The sequence below is a fragment of the Tamandua tetradactyla genome, chromosome 24 (assembly GCF_023851605.1).
Source record: "Tamandua tetradactyla isolate mTamTet1 chromosome 24, mTamTet1.pri, whole genome shotgun sequence".
Taxonomy (NCBI): Eukaryota; Metazoa; Chordata; class Mammalia; order Pilosa; family Myrmecophagidae; genus Tamandua; species Tamandua tetradactyla.
Window position 1 is genome coordinate 11,329,050 of NC_135350.1, and position 23,329 is coordinate 11,352,378.

Below are 23,329 nucleotides of genomic sequence, written 5' to 3' on the forward strand. Positions count from 1 at the left end.
CCCAAGGCAATTAATTTGATTTGCCAAATCCTAGGCTGAGTTTCTGATTCAAACCATAAATCGCAATTATATTCATATAAGGAGTTCAATTTTTGTTCGGCAAATTATATAGTACTGGGCTAAGAGTCAGAGTTGGAGAGGCTAGGTTTAAATCCTGGTTCTATGACTAATTATAGTTGTGTGACCTTCAAGATGCTGACTAACTTCTCTGTCTCTGTTTTTTCTGATCTGTGAAATAAGAATAATAATTGTACCTCTGTTATATAATTGTTTTAAGGAAAAGATAAAATAATGCATGTAAAGTGCTTCAAATATCATGCAGAAAGCACTCAGAAAAGGTAGTGAATGGAATTTATTATGTCGGTATTTGCCATAATACTAAAAAAAATTGTGTAGTTTGGAAGTATTTTTCTCAGCAATAATTGTGTTATACTTAGCCAATAGTACCCAAAGATAACTCAGATTAAATGACCATATTTATATGATTTAATACAGAGAACTAATCCTAAAATCAGAGCATGGTGGGAAAAGAAACTCTGAATGAAATGAAAAAAAGATTACACATGGAAGAAAAGGCCAGACTATTATTTATACTATCAAGGATCTAGAGAAACTTATTGGATTCAAAGGCTAAAAATGAACAAGTACATTAAAAAAAATTTTAAGAAATTATACTCCTTGCTTCAGGTAAAAAAAGTCAATAATATCAGAAATATTTAACAAATGAAAAAAGAATTTCATATTCAAAATGATGGCAAATGATAGCATGAGTGAAATTTAAATCAATGCTTCCAAAATGTGACCCCTAATCTTTTCCATCCCTTTCCCTCTCACATGCAATGACATACAAGCCATTCCAATACAAAGTGGGAAGTTAATACTTAATTGCTACTGAGTTTCTGATGAGGTGATAGAAAAGTTTTGGTAATATATGGTGGTAATGGTAGCACAATATTGTGAATGTAATTAACACAACTAAATGGTGTATTTAAAAGTGGTTGAAGGGGGGAATTTTAAGTTGTATATGTGTTTCCGGAATAAACTAAAAAAAAAATCCTTAGAACTGTACAACATAAAACTCCGGACTGTAGTTAATAGTATAATTGCACTAATGTTTGATCCCTCATAACAAAGATACCATAGTAATGCAAAGTGTTAATAATAGGGAAAACTGTGGGGGGGTGTATATGTGAACTCTACTTTCTGCATGATTTTTTTTTTGTAAGCCTGCAATTACTCTAATAAAAAAGTGAAAAAAAAATTTCTCTACTCCAAATTTTTCTCTGGTTGCTGTTCTCTCTGACTCTCGCTCTTTGTCCTTCTCACTTTCTTCTTCCGTCTTTGACTTAAGCTGTCTTTTCTCTTTACTTTCTTCCACCCCATGCAATCCCTCTGCTAAGAACACCACAATATAAACATCTCACAATGAGTCTGTTGATGTCATTGGCCTTTCCCCTCTTGTAAGAGGGCCCCACCCCTGGTGGTGGGGCATGTCTTTGGAATATGCTGGGTCAGGAGTGGTGACAGAATATCACACAGCCAGGGCTTAGCAAGCACACTCAGTGGAGCACATTGAAGAGGACACATGCTGAGTCCATAAAGCATGAGCTAAAATTTGGGCTCTACTTTTCACCTTTATAGAACGAAGTAAGAGATAATCTGGCCTTCTTCCTGTTATCGTAAATAAAGTTTTGTTGGATCACTGCCATACTCATCCCTCTATGCATCATCTATGACTGCTTTTGTGCTACCATAACAGAGTTAAGTGGTTGCAAGAGAGACCATCTGACTCGCAAAGCCTAAAATTTTTGCTATCTGGTCCTTTTCAGATAAAGTTTGCTACTTTAAACCATATTAGAAACCCTCTGATTCTCTGACAAACTGCGGGTATAAAGTCGTGAGCTTACCATTTTCTTTTGGAAAACTCTCCAATGAAGACAGAAACAACTGCATCACCTGTATATTGGAAGAATTCATCCTTACCATTGCAGCAACCACTTGATCGTCCAAAGCCTTACCTTCAATAGGCACTTCATCTCAAGTAATCACAGATGATAACCCGTTGACTTTTTTTTTTTCACCACTGCATGCTTAAGGATGCCACCATCACATTTTCCATTGGTAAAGAGGCCATCATGACATTCAAAATCAATTTGATAAAAAGTCTGAAATCTCAGTTGTTGACATCTAGTTTCCTGGGACAAATCTTGGTTCCTAGGACTCTATCAGTCAGGGTCTGATTAAAGAAACAAAAACCACTCTAGGTATTGCAGACAAAAACAATGGAATACAACGGGAAACATTGGAGAAGCAATGAAAGGAAGGAAGTTATTAAAAAATTTAGTTGCTGAGCGAATGCAGTTCTTCAATTAACTTACCTCCTCTCAGGGCTGAGGGAGGGAAAGGAAAACCACTGTTACTCGTAGCCCATGATTGTAGTGCAACTGAGCTGATGGCAGTGCAACCACACGAGCCCCTGGTCACCACTGCTGCTCTCAGAGTGGCCTCAGCTACCACTGTTAAAAAGACAAAAGAATAAATAAATAATAAGGGGGAGGGGGACATGGGATATTTTGAGTGTTCTTTTTCTCTTTTATTTTTACTTTTATTATTATTTTTTGGAATAATGAAAATGTCAAAAATCAATGGTGATGACGAATGCACAGCTATGTGATGATACTGTGAACCACGGATCGTACAGTTTGGATGGTTATATGGTATGTGAATATGTATATCAATGAAATTGCATTTAAAAAGAGCACTTCACATGCTTGAAGAAATGGCTCCTTTGTTCTTCCCGTTCACCAGCATCACACAGAGCTTCTCGGTGTCAGAGCCCAAATGTCCACCAGGTAGAAATGTATTTTCCAGGCTTCCCACCAGGGCATGGGAAGGAAAGAAGCCACTGACAACTGTGTGGACTCATGAGGCTGAGTGATAATGAATATGATCCATTAAAAATTCCATATTTTCTTTCATATCCCTTTTTTCTTCATTTTGTTGCCTATTCTGCTTCATTCAAATTCTCACAAAAACTCTTTTATAAGTACCTTCAATTATTTTGCATCGTTTTCTCCTGTCCTTGCACCTTCCCGGCAAAACCATGATCTGCTCTTGGGTGCACTTGCACACATGTTTTCTCTATACCCTGCTGAAACACCTCACCCTTTCAGTAAAATCAAGCACTTTAGTAGATCAGAATTACTGTAAATTCTAATAGATAAATACTACTCAGTCCAAAACTCCACGCATGAATCTTTTATCAATTTCCCTTAAAATACAGTTTGCCAAAATGTCCAATATGACTTTTTCCACTTTAAAAAGATTGCACTCCCTTTATTCTATTGAAACAGTTCTAAGTTTCTCAATGACTTAGATCTTGCTAACTATATTCACATATTTGTTATTTCCAAATTTATATTTTCAGCTTAGGACTCTGTGGTAGTTAGATTCAGTTGTCAACTTGGCCAGGTGAAGGCACGTAGTTCTGTCTCTGTGGACACAAGCCAATTGTACATGAAGCTCATCTGTTGCTGATTACATCTACAGTCGACTAGGAGGCGTGCCCACTGCAATGAATGACATTTAACTTAATTGGTTGGTGCTTAAATGAGAGAGCCCATTGTGGCACAGCTCAAGCAGCTCAGCATACCAGCTTCTGAAAGAGGTTAGTCATTATAATCATAAACTGTTAAGGTACACAGCCTGTGTTAGCAACCCACCTCTCTAAGTACTGTGTGAACTTCCAAACATTACTTATTCCTTCTGTGCTACAGTGTAGATTCACAAAATTAAAATGGAGATAACAGTTTCTACACCTAGAAACATTACAAAGATTAAAATTATAAATTTATATGTAAACTATTTAGAACACTGTATGTCATATAGTCAGTGCTTTATGGGTTGTTTTTAGTTTTGTGTTGGTGGTCATCGTGGTAATAGTTATTATTATTAATGTACCCTCTCTTTCTTCAATTCTTATGATTTGTACATTGACTTTCCTGGGTTGGGCCTCCAAATTCCTTATCTTTACTTTTGTATATTATATTACTTTCATTTTCTTCTGATTTCTGGGGGTTTCCAACTCTATCTTTCCGTCTTTCCATTGAGTGTTTCATTTCTGCTATTATATGTTCAATTTCCAAGAGCTCGTTTCTCCGATTTTCCTTTACACAGCACTCTGTTATTGTTTCGTGGGTGCATTTCTTCTCTTTAATCCCTATAAATGTAATTTTTAGATTTGGAAACTTTCTGAACACTGTATAGAATTTTTAAGAGTCCGTTTGTTTTTGTTTGGTTTATTCCCTTTCATATTGAATTATTTTCTCAAATGTCAAGGAGAGCTTTGATCATCTGTTTAATACTTAAGAGTAAGGCATGAAGGAGTTGGTAGCTCTGGGTGCATGGGTTGGTTTTATAAGCTCTGGTTTCACCATAGTAATGTGTATCTGACCTCTACTGCTGGCGGACCCCAACTGTCATGATTTTTAGGTCTCTTCTTTTGGGGTGGGCAGATTCCAGAGAAGTTTTTTCCATTCTAGAAAATATTCACCTGATTGTCTACTTTTAATATATTTCCACTGATATTTTCCTGCAAATGACTGCCCACAGGTGTGCCTTGAGGTTAGCTGCATGACAAAGTTGATCAGAGATTTATTTTCAGCTAACAGTGGTTGCTTAGCTACTGTTTGCTGCCAAACTACATAACCTAAGCCAGTTTCCCATTTTTGGGAAATGGAACCAAGCAGGGCAGATGCTTGGAGGTCTCAACATACAGCATATAAAACCTTAGATGGCATCATCTAATTAATTGTACTATTTTAGTAACAAAATTGTACTATTTTAGTACAAGTCCAAGGATCCAAAACCTCCAGTTCCCTGCCAGGTTTGAGTTGAGGATTAAACAACTTCTTAAGTGGACTTTAACCCTATGTCATATTTTAAGTTCCACCTTTACTCTCATATCTAGAGGTGCCTATTCCCACCAATTCCTAAAAATATAGGGAATTCTGCAGTGTAAAACAAGTTTCTTCTTGGTCTTTCCAAATGTCTTCAAAATTGGACTAATAGATTTCATCTCATATTCCACATTTACCTCTCATTCATCTGTTCCCACCTTCCAAAACATACTATCTCCTCGCCCATTCATTTTGTCCTTACTAATTTATGCCTGAAAATTGCTGCCACTTTATTAGGGATTTTGGAGGAAGTATAAGTCAAATACATATGTCAAATCCATCATCTTTAACTAGAAGTCTCCAACACTCTTTTACTATTTCATCTTGTATGTATGTGTATATATGGCATGAGTTTGAGTCTTTGACAGTGCTTTCCAACACTAATAACTGTCTCCCTATTGAAATAGCTTCCTATTGCAACAAGTTTTGAGGGGAGGGAGATTAAAACAGAACTGTTATGTTACCATTATGTCAATTCTGCAATTTTCCAAATTTTAGCACACTTGGTCATTTTAGTTTTTTGGATTCAGGCGTGTTGTCTCTCTCAACAAACTGCTCTTTCCTTCTATCCCAAGCTCTAGTCTGAGTTCACTAGACCTTTCAGGACTTTTCTAAAATCAATATATAATACCAAATTATATATTTCTACTGATATTTTCCTGCAAACGACTGCCCACAGGTGTGCCTTGAGGTTAGCTGCATGACAAAGTTGATCAGAGATTTATTTTCAGCTAACAGTGGTTGCTTAGCTACTGTTTGCTGCCAAACTACATAACCTAAGCCAGTTTCCCATTTTTGTTTTTTTTATTTGTTTGTGCTTCTTAAGCGCCCTTACCAAATTCTTCTTCAATTAGGATTGGTTTGGATGCTCTAAATTATACTCTACTCAACAGTGGCTTAAACTAATTAGGAAGTTATTTTTCTTATAAAATAAAGAACCCAGAGATAAGCAGTCCAGTCAGCTAGTTGTTCCTTGATACCATCAGGAGCCCAGGTGGCTTCTCTTTGCTCTGCCATCCTGAGGTTTTATCTTCTTGGTTATCTCCTCAACATGAACTCTGGGAGTCATGTCCACAATCCTGTCATATGGAGAAAGACAATAGCACAAAATGTACTTGCACTTGCTGAATCTAACACGCCACACTGTAGACTTTTCCCAAATGTCCCACTCAGCAGCAGTAACTGCCTCTAAGTATCAGGGAGGTTGGGCAAAGGCCACCCCAGGCAAAACCAAGGTTCTTTTCATAAAAAAGAAAGGAAAGTCGCATTTTCTAACTGTACTTATCTCTTTCTTTCTTGCCCACCCTAATCTATTTTACACTCAGCTGCAGGAGCATGCTTTCTAAAGAAAAATCTTATATCAGTCCTCATAAATTTCTTCAATACAATCCTATAGAACTTAGCATAAAAATGTTCAAAATCCTTAAGGGAGCAGCAGCATACTTGTCAAGCATGCTTCTCACCTACTCCCCTCTCAAGCCTCATGTTATATACTAATACCTTGCCTCTTCATATTCTAGCACACTGGCCTCCTATGCTTAAGTTATTTCAAAGTGCTGTGTTTTCTTCCACGTTGTGGCTTTCATACTTGCTGTCGCCTCTGCCCGCTCATTCTTACCCTCAGTCTTCACCTGAATTTCTTCTCCTCTTTAGGACATTTATTTTCATTTAATTTACTCTGAGAAGCCTTCTGCAACTCCCCCAATTAAGCCAATTCCTCCTGTTTCACTCTTGTGGCCCCCTTTAATTTTCATTTACAGCAATTCGCAAAAGTGTCTAAGAATAGGCTTCCTTTTTAATGCCTTAATCTATTGGAATCTTTGTGACTACTAAGAAACTAACACACAGAGGAGGGAACAACCATGTATACCTAATCTTTTATATAATTTTTACACTTATACATGTACAGGCATTAAAACCCTGAGCTTTCCTTAAAAAAGCTATAACACTATGGCATCTTCCTTTCTTCTAAATTATTGCAGAAGCAGGAGATCAGACACTATTCCTGTAGTCCTTTCCAAGTTGTCCCTGACCAGTAAGCCCTGTGATAAGTATTTGCCTTCTCCTGACAGTTTTCTCAGTTTTCTTTCCATTATAAAATATGAAGCACTAATGCCAAGAAGTAGTATTAGAACAGAGTCCACCTGATGAATCTTCTTTTTTTTTTTCTTTTGCATGGGCAGGCACTGGGAAATGCAACCTGATGAATCTTTTTGTCCAGTCATTGTCCCTGTGGATATTAGGAGGCTAGGATGAATCACAGCTTCATTGTATTGTCATTGCTGCTCTGAATCTTTTCTCAGCCTTACAGTCTTTTCTAAAGATGAATTAGAAACATGTACAAATATCCTGTGAAGAATGTTTCTTTGACTAAGCTATTGCTACTTGTTTGAGGGTTGAAGTCAACAGATTTCCTTTCTTGTGAGATTAAGTCCAATATTCATCAAAAATTTTCTAAGACATAAGTCTCCCTTGCTACATAGGTGAGAAATAGCACATACTGAATGAAATATTCTTCATTTTCCACAATTTTCTTTTCTAATGGGGGAAGAAGCCAGAGGAGATAAGGTTTGATTGGATCACATAAAGACAGTGTAAATCATTCAAACTTTATGATGACTCTAAATATTCATAGATAATCTTACCCAATTTTATGTCTCTAGAGCAGAAGAAAAAGAACAAAAGAAATATATATATATATATATATTCACTGATATTACTTTCTCTGTTTTTAAAATGGTGACAATAAAATATTACTTTTAGACAACTTGCAAAAATATTTTCAAAAATTATTAAATAGTTGGGTACATTTTAAACAAGACCAGACAGGTTTGTTTCTTATATCTTATACCTATGATATTTTAAAATTATAAATTAGAGTTTTCCATAATTATTAGCATTATTCTCTTCTATATTGCAGCAATCACAATCTTTAGTGCTTTTATGACAATACCTATAACATCTAACCCTATGCAGTATTTTTTTACTTGTAAGTCTGTCTTTTCAACTCATTGCAGAGCCTCTCAGAGCAGGAAGATAATGAACACGCAAGGCTTTCTTAATTGTTGAATTTTCAAATGGTAATTTAAAGCAAATTATATTTCATTAATAAAACACAAAATATGTTTTCCTTGAAAATCCATGGTTCATCAAAAATACTTCATAAATTATAAGTGATACTGATTGTATACTTCCTCAATACATTATTTGTATAAAAGCATAAAGTAATGATTCTTGAAAGTTTGTAAGTATACCAGGTACTAAATGCTCAGGTAAAATGGCAATCATAGCACTCAAACCCTAGCAAATTGTCAAATACAGGTTCAATATTGTATGGAGAATTTGATGAGTTGGAAGGTATGCACTGGCTATTGCAATAGAATAATGGAAATTTCTTGGACTTCTTTTCCTTGAAGAAGATTTTGAAAGGAATTCACAGCATCACTGAAGAGTGGATATCAAGAAGCTTTGCTAAGGTCGTCATTATTTCTCCAGCCTTATCTATCATGGGCAGAAGTTTCTGTCGGTAAACACATTTTCTTCTTTCTTTTTACCTTTTTCAATGTACGTTTTTAAATTGAATGCATTTATCATTCAAATATGTGGATGGGGCAAGATTAACACTAACATGATGGCACAAATTTTAATTTTTTAAAAGATTCTGGAAAATCTATAGTCCCCATGGTAAATTTTTAGTTATCATGCATTGAAGATTTTAATAGAAAGCATGTATATGTATGAAAGTGCATGCGCATATTCAATTCAATGTCACAAATTTTGCTTTCTCATTTTTGAGAGATGCAAAATATTTCCATTGGTTTCTTCATTTTACTATTTTCAGAGCCAAATCTCACATATCCAAGGTTAAAACTATTCCCTTGCAAGTCATATTTTAATTTAGTGACTGCTTTTACACTAACCTGATTGTCACATTTAGTGATTATGCACAATAGACTGCAAAGGTGCCTATCCATTAAAACAAAGATAATAATATAAGTATATGCTTCTTGTTGCATGTGAGAGCAAACAGAAATTGACATCTGGTCATACTTTGTCTCTTCCACTCCTCAGTACTGAACCTGCATTGTGTCCCCAAAATATATACGCTCAAGTCCTAACCCCTGGGGCCACATATGTGATCCTATTTGAAAATAAGATAATCAAAGATGTTCTTAGTTAAGATTAGTCTTAACTGGATTAAGCTTTGTCCTAATTCACTACAACTGGTGTCCTTATAAGGAGAGGAACTTTGGACTCAGTCAATAGGAGACAAAGAGAAGACAGTTATGTGACAGAGACAGAGATTGAGTTATGACACACATTGCCAGTAAACCACCATCAGAATCCTGAGAAAAGAATGTCCTGCTGATACAATGGTTTGGGACTTCTAGCCTTCAGAACTATGAGACAATAAACTGCTGTTGTTTAAGCCATCCAGTTTTTGGTACTTCTTACGGTAGCCCTAACAAACTAAGACAATGCATATACTCCTCATTGTACTTAACAGCAATCAAAATCAGCATCTGGTCACAATTTGTCTATTCCAGTCACTAACTACTGACCTCTATTATTATCTTGCTCCACACAGATAATTGGTAAAAAAAATTAGTTCAAATACTTAGAGAGTCTTAAATATTATTCACCCACCCATATTATGTAATATAGAAATTGAAACAGGTAAACAGGTAAAACCAAGTGCAAGCATTTTCCAAAAAGTATCAGTACTATTACTGACCTGTCAAACTTGTTCAAACCATTGTGGGTAAACTGGTAAACATTATGAAATTGTTGCTAAATGGTTAGCAACAGCATTTATGAGAAACTTTGAAATAACACAGCATTTTACCAGCTTTCACAAATATTTTAACAGTGTTCTCTTCTCTTTGGACATATGTTTATAATAAAATAAATGAAATCAGTATGCTCATCTGTTTGACAAAAACTACTAGCCTTGCAGAAGTCACTCCCTAGAGAAATGGGTGAGTAGTTTTCCTGAGAATGATTTGCATGGTGTCTTAATCTGCCCTTAAGAGCATCAGAGGAAAGGGCATGAAATTTGCTATTTGAATTTTCTTATTTGTGAACTATAGCAATTCCACAGTTCCTTATCTTCTGTAACAATTTAGCAATAGGGCTCATTGCCATAATGTATGTATGCTAGACACTTATTAATGATAAAATAGTAGTAATTATGATGATGTAGTGTGTTGTGTGTTTCCCCAGAGCCACTATGGAGAAAGGGAGAGTTCCAAGTTAGCAACAGGTAGGAGTGTGCCTAGGAACCTATATACTGGTTTGGAATTATTTGCCCAAGCACTTCAACAAATTGTGAAGATGGGAGAAGGTGATGCATGCTTACAAGTTCATTCCTTCCTCTTCTGGGAGATTGTTTACATCCTTAACATTTCAATTATAATTGGCATTATATTAAATATTATAAATAGCCAAGGAGTACCTACCAATATTTTTTATACCAATGCAGTAGCACCAAAATATAGAACAGAAAGTGATTTGGGACTGTCTGGTATTCATGGAATGTATTTGAGATGTAGACCTGGATCTGGAAGAATTTAATCATATGATTCTAGCAGGTCAAGGACCCTCCTTGGTACTGATGTTCCTGGTTCAGAAGTGAGGCACCAGGTTAGCAGCTACCTAATGACCCATCTGCTCCCTCCTATTAACCAAGGAGATGCTGGAGGATGGGACTTGCCCATTTATGTTGAAAAGAGAAGCCTTTCAGTAATGATTTTAAGAAGCTCTGTGATTCTAAACTATTTTTGATATATATGACTGAGTGGAGCCATTTAAAGGTTTTGGAGTTCTTTTGTGTTGCAAATATTTTGAAATTATTTAATCTCAATATTGTTTTGTATGCCGTTTGGTCTCCTAGTAAGGTCAAAGATATATATGGACGTAAGCTCTCACTGGCAGCAAGTTTCTATAATGAGATTTGTTTATAAGGACAAGGTCCACCTGGTCAGTAACAGAGTGTTAGTTCCCAGACAGAGACCTTTTCCTTGTTTTGACAGCAATAGAAAAGGAATATTTGTTCAGTTCCAGCAGACCTAATACACAGTCTATTTCTGGCTTTGTGGCCAGGGTCTGTCCCTATTTCTTCTGTAAATGTCATAAGAATCTGTGTACTTAAAATGTTTTGCTTTTTTACCCTTATAATAGACTCAAATAAGAAATTCCTTGGTGATAAAATATACATATTTATTTTACCAATCTCTAATTTGTAACCCAAGTATTACAAGAATCTTACCAGCTTCATAGATTCTAATAGCAGCAGTCCTTGACTCACCAAACACAGTTACATAATTACACAGCTGCTGCTACAAGGTGAAATATTAACTTTCTTTTATTTGTATAAGGATTATTTTATAATAGATATATATATATTTAAAGACTCGGAAAAAATAAATTTTTATGAAAGCATGATATAATAATTTCTTACTGAAGGTAATCATTGCCATTATCATCAGCATAAGAGCTACCAGTTTTAGCACAATACATCCCAGACACTTTCTGGGTATTTTACACTCATTATCTTATTTAATCCTTATAATACTTTAAAGAGCTAGATCAACATGTCCGCATATAAAGTATACATATGACAAGTCCACTGTCTCAATTTATTTCTAGAATACAGTAGCCATAAGTAAATAAAATATTAAAATTATTCTTAATTACTAAGAGACTAGCAGGGTATACTGTTGACTAGTGTTCAGTAGCATTTTTAATAACTTAATAAATGAACCTTTACATACTCTAGAAAAAATTCTTATCAAAACTCCGTGTTTTTTGAAAAGGATGATGCTGATGCCTAAAATAAAGGGAGGTAGGTTTTCTAAGTGAAAAATTTCTCCCTCAGGGAAAAATCTTCAGGCTCATGGGGACTTTTTACCCTTAAACCCTTGAAACCAATCCAAAGAATCTACTAGTACCCCTTTTCCTGAGCTAAGGAATTACTAACTCTGCCCTACCTTCTAAGTAAAATGCTTTCTTCAATAAATACATATTTGCATATGTGCACACATCTATTCCTATTGTATCAGTGTATTTTAAAGCAATAACTCCACCACTATGTACTATTGGAATGAAAATGTTACATTCTGACACCAATCCCACACTTCTGGATACGAAGGTGATGAAAATGGTAAATCCTGGATGTAAAAGGAAAAGGCTGGTGGCAGGTCTTTAAATTCATACAGTCGGAAACCAGAAGCAAGGGAAAAGAGGCTCTGCTTCTTGCACGTGTTGTTGGCAGTGGATCTGCTGGCCTATTTGAGAGGAGCGCTTCCAATCTCTTCATCTATTCTTTACGCAGGTGTTTTCACCTGCATATCTGAAACTAAAGTACAGATGGATTTGGTCTAATGGTTTTTTCTCTGTGGTGGAGAATTACGCACTTGTACTTTTGAGGACTTAAATTATGTATGAGGTTTCATCTAAGAAATACTTATTATATTCAGCACACTAAGTAATAGGAATTCATGAGAAATGACTGGCTCAAATGACTAGATGGAAGTATGTGCTTGTTAAATAATGTGTTTATCCTATTATCACTATTTCTCTTCTGAAATGAAGCAAGCTTTGTGTTTATAGTAATTGCATATCTAGTCAATATTCATCTACCAAAGCATTTGCAAATTTTGCAGATTATGAGTAAAGCTTGTTAACGCTAGTGTAATTATCAAATCTGAATGCCTAGCCCATTCTTCTCTCTTAGGCATCAGGTTTATAGTTGAACTGGCCACCTTCTCTTGAATATCTCAAAGTTAATGTAAATTTAATATGCCTTTACAAAATAAGAATAAACCTCATCTGATTTCTGTACCAATACCCATTTCAAGTCACTTTGAACTTGAACACTTCAGTTCTATAAAGAACCAGCCAGGGGCCCCTTTTTTATTCCAGGCATATGAGATAGCTTTTTTTTTCTGAGAGAAAGTTATACAACACTGACTTTTTGGTTTAATTTGGTTTTGTTGTTAATGCTCCTGTGCCTGTTTTTTGGAAAGGACCTGGAGAGGGTCCTTATTGAACATGGTTATAATAAATTGCTATGAAATAAGTGCTTTCAGCAAAATATGATTGAGAAAGTTACTACCTACAAAGAGCTCCCAGACTAGTGGAGGAGGCAGCTCCATAAGTAAGAAATTACTTTAATATATCTCAAAAGTACCATGAAGAGATAGCTTCTGAATGAGAAAACTTGCCTAATAAATAAATTCACCCTAATGAATGTATTAAGGATAGGTCCTACAGGGGTTCTAATTTCTATAGCCACCCATTAAATAGATTCAACTGAAAAGGATTTGACATTATCCATTTAATTCTATACTTGCTATTATCCAGTTTTCACTTTGCACTGAGAAAACTGAGATACTAAGTCATGGTTAGCAAATAGCTACACAGTTACAAGATTTGGAATTTGAACTTAGAAATCCTTCAATTTTAATATTTGGCCAGTCGTCCTAGATATTTACTCCAGCCTCTTATAGTGTAAGATAGTAAGACTAGATTATTACTATGTAAACTGGATTTGATGATAAATTCATTGTTTACTCATTCAATGAGATGAAAGAGTGACAATTGACTTCCTAAATTTAATTGCAACCTTCCTAAATTTAAATGAACACTTTATGACCAACAAGTACTTTCTGAGATGATAAATGAATAAACATTAATGAACTCAAAGAAAGACATATTTTAATTTAGGAAGCAAGACTCTAAATGTTTTATTTTCATTCCAAATCAATACACTCAACTGAAATTCAAAACAAATGTTTTATATACATGTCATTAATATGTAAATAACCATGTTTAATTTATCAGTGGACTAGCTGTTTCCTTAAAACTTTATAGCCCTGAAAGAATTTCAAAAGTCCAATGTAAAGTCTCCACAGTTCATTGATATAAACGAACAAGAAACAAAGTAATTTGAAGAACTTGCCTTAAAGCAAGTTCTGTAGTGGATAATTTTATTAAGCCATGAGAAATATCTCTTGGTAAAACTGAACTAAAACCATTACTGTGTAAACGACTTATGCATCTTAAATGTTTTTGTTACTTTATCCTAAGAGATATATCCTAGGTCATTGCCTCAGAAATCATGCATTAATGGTCAGTGTAACTTAAAAAAAGTTTAGGTGGTCATTCTTCATTAATTTCAGGCATTTATAAATAATTTTCTGATTAAAAATAAGAATGAAAGTAAATTATTGCCACAGATGTCTCTGAAAAACACATTTTTGCATTATCAGCATCATGCTGCAGTTTTCCAATTCATCATATTGTACTGCACCTTCAGAAAACTGATACAATGTGCAGCATGTCATGCCACACACTGTGACATATAACTTACAACTTACAGTAAGAAAATATGAAAATTAATTTCTTAAAAGTATGCTTCTGCTTAAAACCAATTTAACTTTATCAAGAAAAATCTTTGTTTCCAAATAAAGGAGAAATTCAATTAAGAAGAGAGGCCTAACATGTGAATACAATTTGCATGATTAAGCAGCAATAACACGCTATTCTGCATTTAATTCCCACACACAGTACTGAACCAAATGTGAAACTGATACTTTGGTGACATTAAATATCCATAGCTTTGAAATGTACTGCCATTTAATTACAACCAAAGCCATGTGCCTCAGAGCTTTCTGTTCATCTCTCCTACGGGGCTCTCAAAACGGAGCAATGAACAAGGCCATAAAAGGGATACAGAACGGTGAAAAGAGTCCAATAATTAAAAATCTCATGTGCAAAGCTGTCCACATTAACAGAAGTGAAAATGATCTCTGTACTCTGACTCACCAAATGAGATACACAGCTCAAGTCCGAAATCATACTGCTAGCATTATGACAGGTTCTAAACCATGAGCACAACCAAAACACACATTTAAATCATTAACATCCCTCTCCATGCAAAACAAGAAGAGATGTATGATTAAACCAATAACTATGTCAGGAATTAACCAACTCAGAATAATTTTCATTTTGGAACTCCTCATGCTTATTAGACTTCAAGTTGAACATTGTTAAACAGGTCTATTCTACTTAAAAAAAAAAAAAAAAACCCACAGAGCAAATGTGTGTAAGCAAAAATTACATAAGGAAAGAATGTGATTCCTCTTGTCAGCACATCACAGTGATGAAAAAGGAGGAAAGACTAAAGTAAGACCATATTTCAAGCAATATGAAAAAAGATTGCTTTTTTCATATTGTTGGCTGGAAATCTTAGAGCTAATAATTTTGCTGTACCCCCTGACATTCTCAAAATATTTGCCTTTAAAATATGTATTTTTGTTGCTGTTGCTAGTTTTGAAAATAACTCTTCTGTCTGCAGTATGATGATAACAAAAAAAGTGGTCCTTGCCAAACAAGGAAAACATAGAAAATGATACATAAGTTAAATTCACCGGTAATCTCACACTCCCTTTATCTCTCTTTCTTCTACACCCATGTCTTCAAGCCTCCACTCTGGTAAGGGAGGTATTTTCTAGAAGTTGTTTGAGCAGCAAAAGTGAATCAGGAATTAAAAACTGAAGGATTATCTATACTTTGTTTACTGGCAATAGAAGCTGATACACCTCATTTAAAATATATATATATATATATACTAAATGGGATATTAACTTAATAAAAATCACTTTGAAATATGCCAAAATGGATTTTCTTAGATGATTTCAGGACATATTTGTCTTATTATCTGTTGGTAAGTGTCATGATCCATGACATATACGTGAAAAGGAAATTGTCCATGCACAGTACCCACCAAGGGCTTGGAGCATTTGGGCAAATTTAAGCATATTTAAGGAACAAATTCACTTGTCCATCAGCATTATATGAGTCACTTTTCCTTGCATTCCCATCAGCAGTAGGTTTTTCTTCTTTAACTTTTCTTTAACTAATGAATATAAAGTGCTATCTTGTTAAATTGGGTTTCCCCAATTACTAGAAACTTTTGAAAACTTTTCAAATGTTTATTGGACATTTAGATTTGTTCTTTGATAATTTTTTTCATGTCTTAGTCATTTTGCTCTGCTTTTTGGAAGAGGCTATTGGAGTTGCATTAGAATATTACTAATTTGAGGAAGACTTAATATTTTAATAAATGCTTATTTTAATTTGTTAGGCTGATTAAACAAATACCATGAAATGGGTTGTCTTAATCAATGGGGACTTATTATCTTACAGTTTTGAGGCCAGGACGATGTCCAAATTGGAGCATCATCAAGGCAATGCTTTATCTCGCCGAGTATTATGGAGTTCTATGGCTGGCTGCCAGTGACCCCTGGTACCTCTGTCACATGCAAAGGCACATGGCGGCATCTCTTGGCTTCTTCCTTCTTTTCTAGGCTCCATCTCAGCTTCTTGCATCCTGTGACTTTTTTCTCCCTCTATTTGAATTTTGTTCTCTTATAAAAGACTACAGAAATAGGATTAGAACATGTCCTGATTGGGCTGAGCCACACATACACACTAACGGAAGTAACCTCATCAAAAAGTGCTACTTACCCACAGGAATGGATCCGATTTAAGAATTTGTTTTTCTGGGGTACATACAGCCTCAAATCACCACAGTGCTCTTATAAATTAAGTCCTTCTCTTTCTATTATTTATATGTTATTTCATATCTTTCAAAACAGTGCTACTTTATTTATATGTTAAGTTTACCCCTAATTATATTATATTCATTGTTCTCGCAGATGGAATGTTATGCATTCCTATGTAAGTCTGTTTAACTCATGTATAGATCAAAACACTATTTTCATAATCATCTACTATCAAGCCACTTCTAAATTTCTTTAATAATTCCATTGTTTTTTTTTTTTTTTACATGGGCAGGCACCGGGAATCGAACCCAGGTTCTCGGGCATGGCAGGCAAGCATTCTTACCTGCTGAGCCACCATGGCCCGCCCAATTCCATTGTTTTTTCAGAATTGTTTTTATATTTTACAAGGGCATAATCCTATCATTAATGAATGGAAATAGTTAAATCTCTTAAGATATACTGACAAAATGGACATCCCTTTATTTTTTCCGTTTGTACAGAATTGGCTTTAAGATTTCACAATTTTAGATAGCATAGTTTGGGGCAAGTTATCTTTATTGTATTTAGGTAGTTTATATCTATTTCTATTGTGCTTAGATGTTTCATTAGGAATAGCACCTGGATTTTTTTCAAATGCTTTTTCAGTTAATGTTGACACAATTACGTGATTTCTTTCTTTAAAATTAATGATTTTTGAACCATCCTTGACCAATAAACCTGTTTGACCATATTGCATTTCTCTTTTGATAAACTACTGGGTCATTTGTAATTTAATTGAGGTCTTTTTTTCTGTGTTTGTAAAGGTCTATTTAATTTTAGCATTTTTTTCAGTATGTTTGAATATTAAGGTTATAAAATAAATACAGAAAGATTTTACCATTTTATAGACTGAGATATTTTAATGGCTACCATTATTTCTTCTTTAAAGAGCCTGCTATCCTTTAAAATGGCAATCGTAACAATAGCAAGTAGTTCTACAGAATTTTCTGTGTGTCAGGGGTACTTCTAAGATTTTTACATTAACTCATTTGGTATTTTTGGTCGCCTTATGAGGTAGAAACCATTGTTATCCATTTTCTACAAATGGGAAAATGAAGTAGAGGAAGTTTATGAAAGTTGGTCAAGCTATTATATGCTATTACATGTCAGAATGGGTTTGAGCACTGGTAGTCTGAGGCAGGAAACATTTTATCAGCTACGTCAATCTACCGCCATCACCTTGGAAATTTCTATCCTGGTATGTTATTCTACAGGACTTTTCTATTTCTTGGATTAGTTTTGGTATTTTATGTTTTTCTGACCATCTGTCTATTTCCTCTAGGTTCTATGTTTGTTGTCATACCATTGCAATGCTTTTCTAAAAACTCTTTTACTCTCTTCCTCAGTCTTGTGCTATAACCCCTTTCTTATTTCTTTCGTATTTCTAAAACGTTTTTCCTATCTTTCTTTCTTGATGAAATTTGTGAAGAGTTTATCTGTGTAAGACATAAGATTTACAAGGAGCTCGTTTTTACATATATTTGTACTTTCTATTAATTTTTAAAATTTTTAATCTATTTCACTTATTTGATTTTGTAAAACTTTTATTAATTTTTTTCTAATTACTTTATTAGAGCACTTATAGGTTTACAGGATAATCATGTAAAACATACAGAATTCCCATATGCTGACCCTCTACAGTTATCCCGATTATTAACATTTTTTCATTATTGTGATACTTTTGTTAGAATTGGTAGAACAATAAATAATTATACTATTAATTATAGTACATAATTTATGTTAGGTTTCACTATTTTTGTTGGAGGACTCTATAGGTTTTTCTTCTAATTTTTTTTTATTCTGGTAGCATATATGCACCCTAAACTTTATCATTTTAACCACATTCAAGCATACAATTCAATGATATTAATTACATACACAATGTTGCACTATCATCAACACTGTCTATTACCAAAGCTTTCCCAACAGTCCAAACAGAAACTCTATAACAATTAAGCATTAACTCCCCATTCCTTATCCCTTCCCCTGCCACTGGTAACCCACAGTCTAATTTCTGACTCTATAAATTTGAATATTCAAATTATTTCACATAAACCAGATCATACAATGCTTGTCCTTCTATGTCTGGCTTATTTCACTTAGTAAGATTTATTCAAGGTTTGCTTTATTCAAGGTTTGGTTTATTCAGTATACCAGAAATGGAATGCCTTTTAAAAGGGGGGATTTAATGAGTTACTAGTTTACAGTTTTAAGGCCGAGAAAATGTTCCAATTAAAACAAGTCTATAGAAGTGTTCAATCTAAGGCATCCAGGGAAAGATACCTTGGTTCAAAAAGACTGATGAAGTTCAGGGTTTCTCTCTCAAGTGAGAAGGCACATGGCAAATACAGTCAGAGTTTCTCTCTCATCTGAAAGGCACATGGTGAACACGGTCAGGGTTCCTCTCTCATCTGGAAAGGAGCATAGTGAACACAGTGTCATCTGCTAGCTTCTTCTCCTGGTTTCCTACTTCATGAAGCTCCCCAGGAGGTACTTTCCTTCCTCATCTCCAAAGGTCGCTGGCTGGTGGACTCTGCTTCTCATGGCTATGTCATTCTGTTCTGCTCTCTCTGAATCTCTTTCATTCTCCAAAATGTTTCCTCTTTTATAGAACTCCAGAAACTTATCAAGACCCACCCAAATAAGTGGAGACATGCCTCTACCTAATCCAGTTTAACCACTCTTGATTACATTTCCTGGGAGATAATCTAATCACAGTTTCAAGCATACAATACTGAATAGGGATTAGAAGAAATGGCTGCCTTTACAAAATGGGATTAGGATTAAAACATGGCTTTTCTAGGATACATACATCATTTCAAACCAGCTCATTCTGCCCTCTGGACCCTAAAAAAGGACATGTTTTTCCCACATACAAATTACATTATTTCCAAAACAATATCAGAGAACCTTAAACCATTTCAGTAACATTACAAATACAATACAAAAACCAGTACAAAATCTCAAAGTTAGTTACAAACATGGTCTGTCCTAAGGCAAAATTATCCTCTGGCTTTGGAACTGTGAAACTCAGAACAAGTTATCTGCTGCCAACATACACAAGAGGAACAGTCATGGGATACATATACGCATTTCCATGCAGAGGAAAGAACACCGGGGTCCACCAGACCCATGCACTTTCAAAAACCTGAAGGACAAAGTCCATTAGATTTCAAATTCTGAGAGTCATTTATCTTCGGGGCTTCTGAAAGTGGCAGTCCCACTCTTTCCAAAGGCCTATGCAGAGGCCTGCCTCTCTCTGAATGCAACCTTGGGGGATATTGGGGAGACCACCTTTTTCTTGGCTCCACCCTCTCCAAGTATGGGGACTGCATCTGGGCTCTGTGCCATCTCCAGGGCACACGCTTAACCCCTCCATGTGGTGGCAGCCAGGCTCTCCCCAAACCTCAAGGAAACTGTTTCACCCTCTCCAGGGCCTGAGGTGGCATGAGTCTTCCACTGCAACCAGGTGGAAGGCCCATCCTCTGCCTTGGGGAAAAATCACCCTCTCCATGGGCTTGGGTGGGTCCACTCTCCTGGTTCGAGGCTTCTTGACTTCAGACTTCAGCCTCCATGGTTCTCCCTCTGAAGTTATTTTTCCTCCAATGTGTCCCTTCTTTGAATCACCCAGTCCAGACTGGCAGCAGCTCTATTTATACAGGTCTCACAGCACTATCTCTTTGGCTTTCTATGCAGCAGCCTTGGATTGTGCCCATCAGACATAAGGAGTTTCCACAAATCCTTCCTGGATAACTCTATGTCCAATCCTGGCTTTCTCTGAAATGGCTGACTGGTTTCACATTTGGCCAAGTCCTCATGTGGAACACTATTCTCTGGGGTCTCCCTTCCTGGAGGCCCAGAATTTTCCAGAACATAAATTTCTGGTTTCTTTGTATCCAAGAGTTCAGTTCTCAGCTTATCTCTTTCCTGTCACTTTTCATTATAAGCTGTGAGGAGAAACCAGGCTGCACTTTTGACATTTAATTTGGAGATCTCTTCTGCTAAATATCCAAGTTCATGGCTTTTAAAATCTGCCTTCCAGTCAAAGACACATCAATTTTGCCAGCTTATCTGCCATTTTAAAACAAAGCTCACCTTCCTTTCACTCTGCAATAATGCATGCCTCATTTCTGTGTAGAGCTTCATCACAGGTAGCTTTAGAGTCCACATTTCTACCAACACTTTCTTCAAAGCATTTTAGGCCTTCGCTATCAAGCTCCTCACAACTCCTTCAAAATCTTCCCCTCATACATTTAAAAAGCCGTTCCAATATGTTTGGTATTTGCAAACTGCAGCAGCAGCACCCCACTCCTGATACCAAGTTGTATTAGTTAGGGTTCTCTAGAGAAACAGAATCAACAGAAAACACTTGCAAATATAAAATTTATAAAAGTGTCTCACATAACCGTGGGAATGCAGAGTCCAAAATATGCAGGGCAGGCTGTGAAGCTGATGGTTCCGATGGAGGGTCTGGACAAACTCCACAGGAGAGGCTCACTGGCCAAAGCAGGAAGAGAGCCTGTCTCTTCTGAATCTTCCTTAAAGGCTTCCAGTTATTAGATTAAGCATCATTCATTGCAGAACACACTCCCCTTGGCTGATTACAAATGGAATCAGCTGTGGATGCAGCTGACATGATCATGATTTAATTCTATGAAATGTACTCATCTCAACAGACAGGCCGGCACTTGCCCAACCAGACAAACAGGTAGCACCACTTGGCCAAGTTGACATATGAACCTGACCATGACAAAGGTTCATCTATGTTGCAGTGTGTATCAGAATTTCATTTCTTTTTCAGCTGAATATTATATACTCCAGTGGATGGATATATCACATTTTGTTTATCCATTCATCCAAATATGGACACGATTGTGTCAACCTCTTGGCTATTGTGGATAATGCCACTATGAACAGAGGGGTTCAATATCTGATCAAGTCCCTGCTTTAATTCCTTTGTGTGAGTGGGATTGCTAGGTCATATCATAATGCTATACTCAACCTTTTGAGGAGCCCCCAAACTGCTTTCCATCATGGCTGCATTTTTATATCTCCCCCCAACAATAGAGTGTTCCTATTTTTCCCTATCCTCTCCAACTAGTTTTTACTCTATTAGGCATTCTGTACGGTGAAATGGTATCTCAATGTAGTTTTGAATTAATTTCCCTAATACCTAATGATGTTGAGCATCTATCTGTACCTTTTTGCTTATGGGAATTTTGCATATCTTCTTACAACAAAATGTATGTTCAAGTATTTTGCCTGTTTTTTAAATTGGGTTGTGTCTTTTTGTTGCTGAACTAGAGGGTTTTTTATATATTTTGGATATTAAATAGTCATCAGATACATGGTTTCCAAATATTTTCCTCACATTTGTAAGTTGTCACATCACTTTCCTGATAATGTCCTTTGATGCACAAGGTTTTAATTTATCTATTTTTTCCATTGGTTGTTCGTGCTTTTGGTGTAAAATCCAGGAAACCATTACCTACATCAAGGTTCTGAAAATGTTTGCCTATGTTTTCTTCTAGGAATTTTGTAGTTTTCATTCTTATAATTATCTTTTTCTTTTTAAAGCACATAATTCTATGAACTGTTTTAATCCTCACAACCACCCTTTGAAAAGGGTGGAGAAACTTAGGCTAAAGGAGGCTGTATTAGCAGCCTGTTGCTACTATAACAAATGATGACAAACTTAGCGGCTTAACACAACCCAGATTATTCTCTTATGGTTTTGGAGGTGAGAGGTCCCGCAATCCCAGTGAGGGTTTGGCTGTGTCACTTCCAGGGGCTCTGGGGGAGAGGCTTCCAGGGGCTGTCCACATTCCTTAGCTCATGGATTCTTCTTCCACCTTCAAAGTCAACAGCAGAGCATCATTGAATCTCTGTCTCTTAATTTCTTTTTCATTTTTAACAATTTTATTCCCACCATAGTCTATTTGAAGACATTTCCTTTTCTTCCACACAGAATCCATACCCCCTTCCCAATCCCCCTGCCTGTTGACATATAGTTTTGGCATAATGCTTTTCTTACATTCAGTGGAAGTATATCAACAATGTTACTGTTCACTATAGACCTTAGCTTACCTTGATTGTACTTTTTCTCATGTACCATCTATTTTCTACACCCTGCAATGCTGGCATTCATTTGTTCTCCTTCATGCAAAAACATTTTTTAATTTGTACATTTAATCACCATCATTGTACACTCTAGGCATTCTTAACATATACCATCTCAGCCTTTATCCTCTGTCTTTCCTTCTGGTTCCATACATGCCTCCAGACCTTCTCCCTCTATCATACTCACATTCAGCTTCATTCAGTGTACTTATATTATTGTGCTACAATCAGGTAGTATTGTGCTACCATTTCTGAATTTTTACAATCAGTCCTGTTGCACAACTCCTTCAGCACCAATTGTCCAAGATTTATCATATTTCTATTCCTGATAATCTATGTTCTTAACTTCAATTCTGCAAGTTCACTCATTAATGTTAGTTCATATTAGTGAGACCATTCAACATTTGTCCTTTTGTTTCTGGCTAATTTCATTCAACTTAATGTCCTCAAGGTTCATTCATGTTGTTACATGCTTCATGACTTTATTCTGTCTTACAGTCATGTGATATTCCATCTATATATATGTATATACATATATACATATATATAACAGCTTGTTTAGCTTCTCATCTGTTGATGGACATTTGGTCTGTTTCCGTCTCTTAGCAATCATAAATTATGGTCCTATAAACATTGATGTGC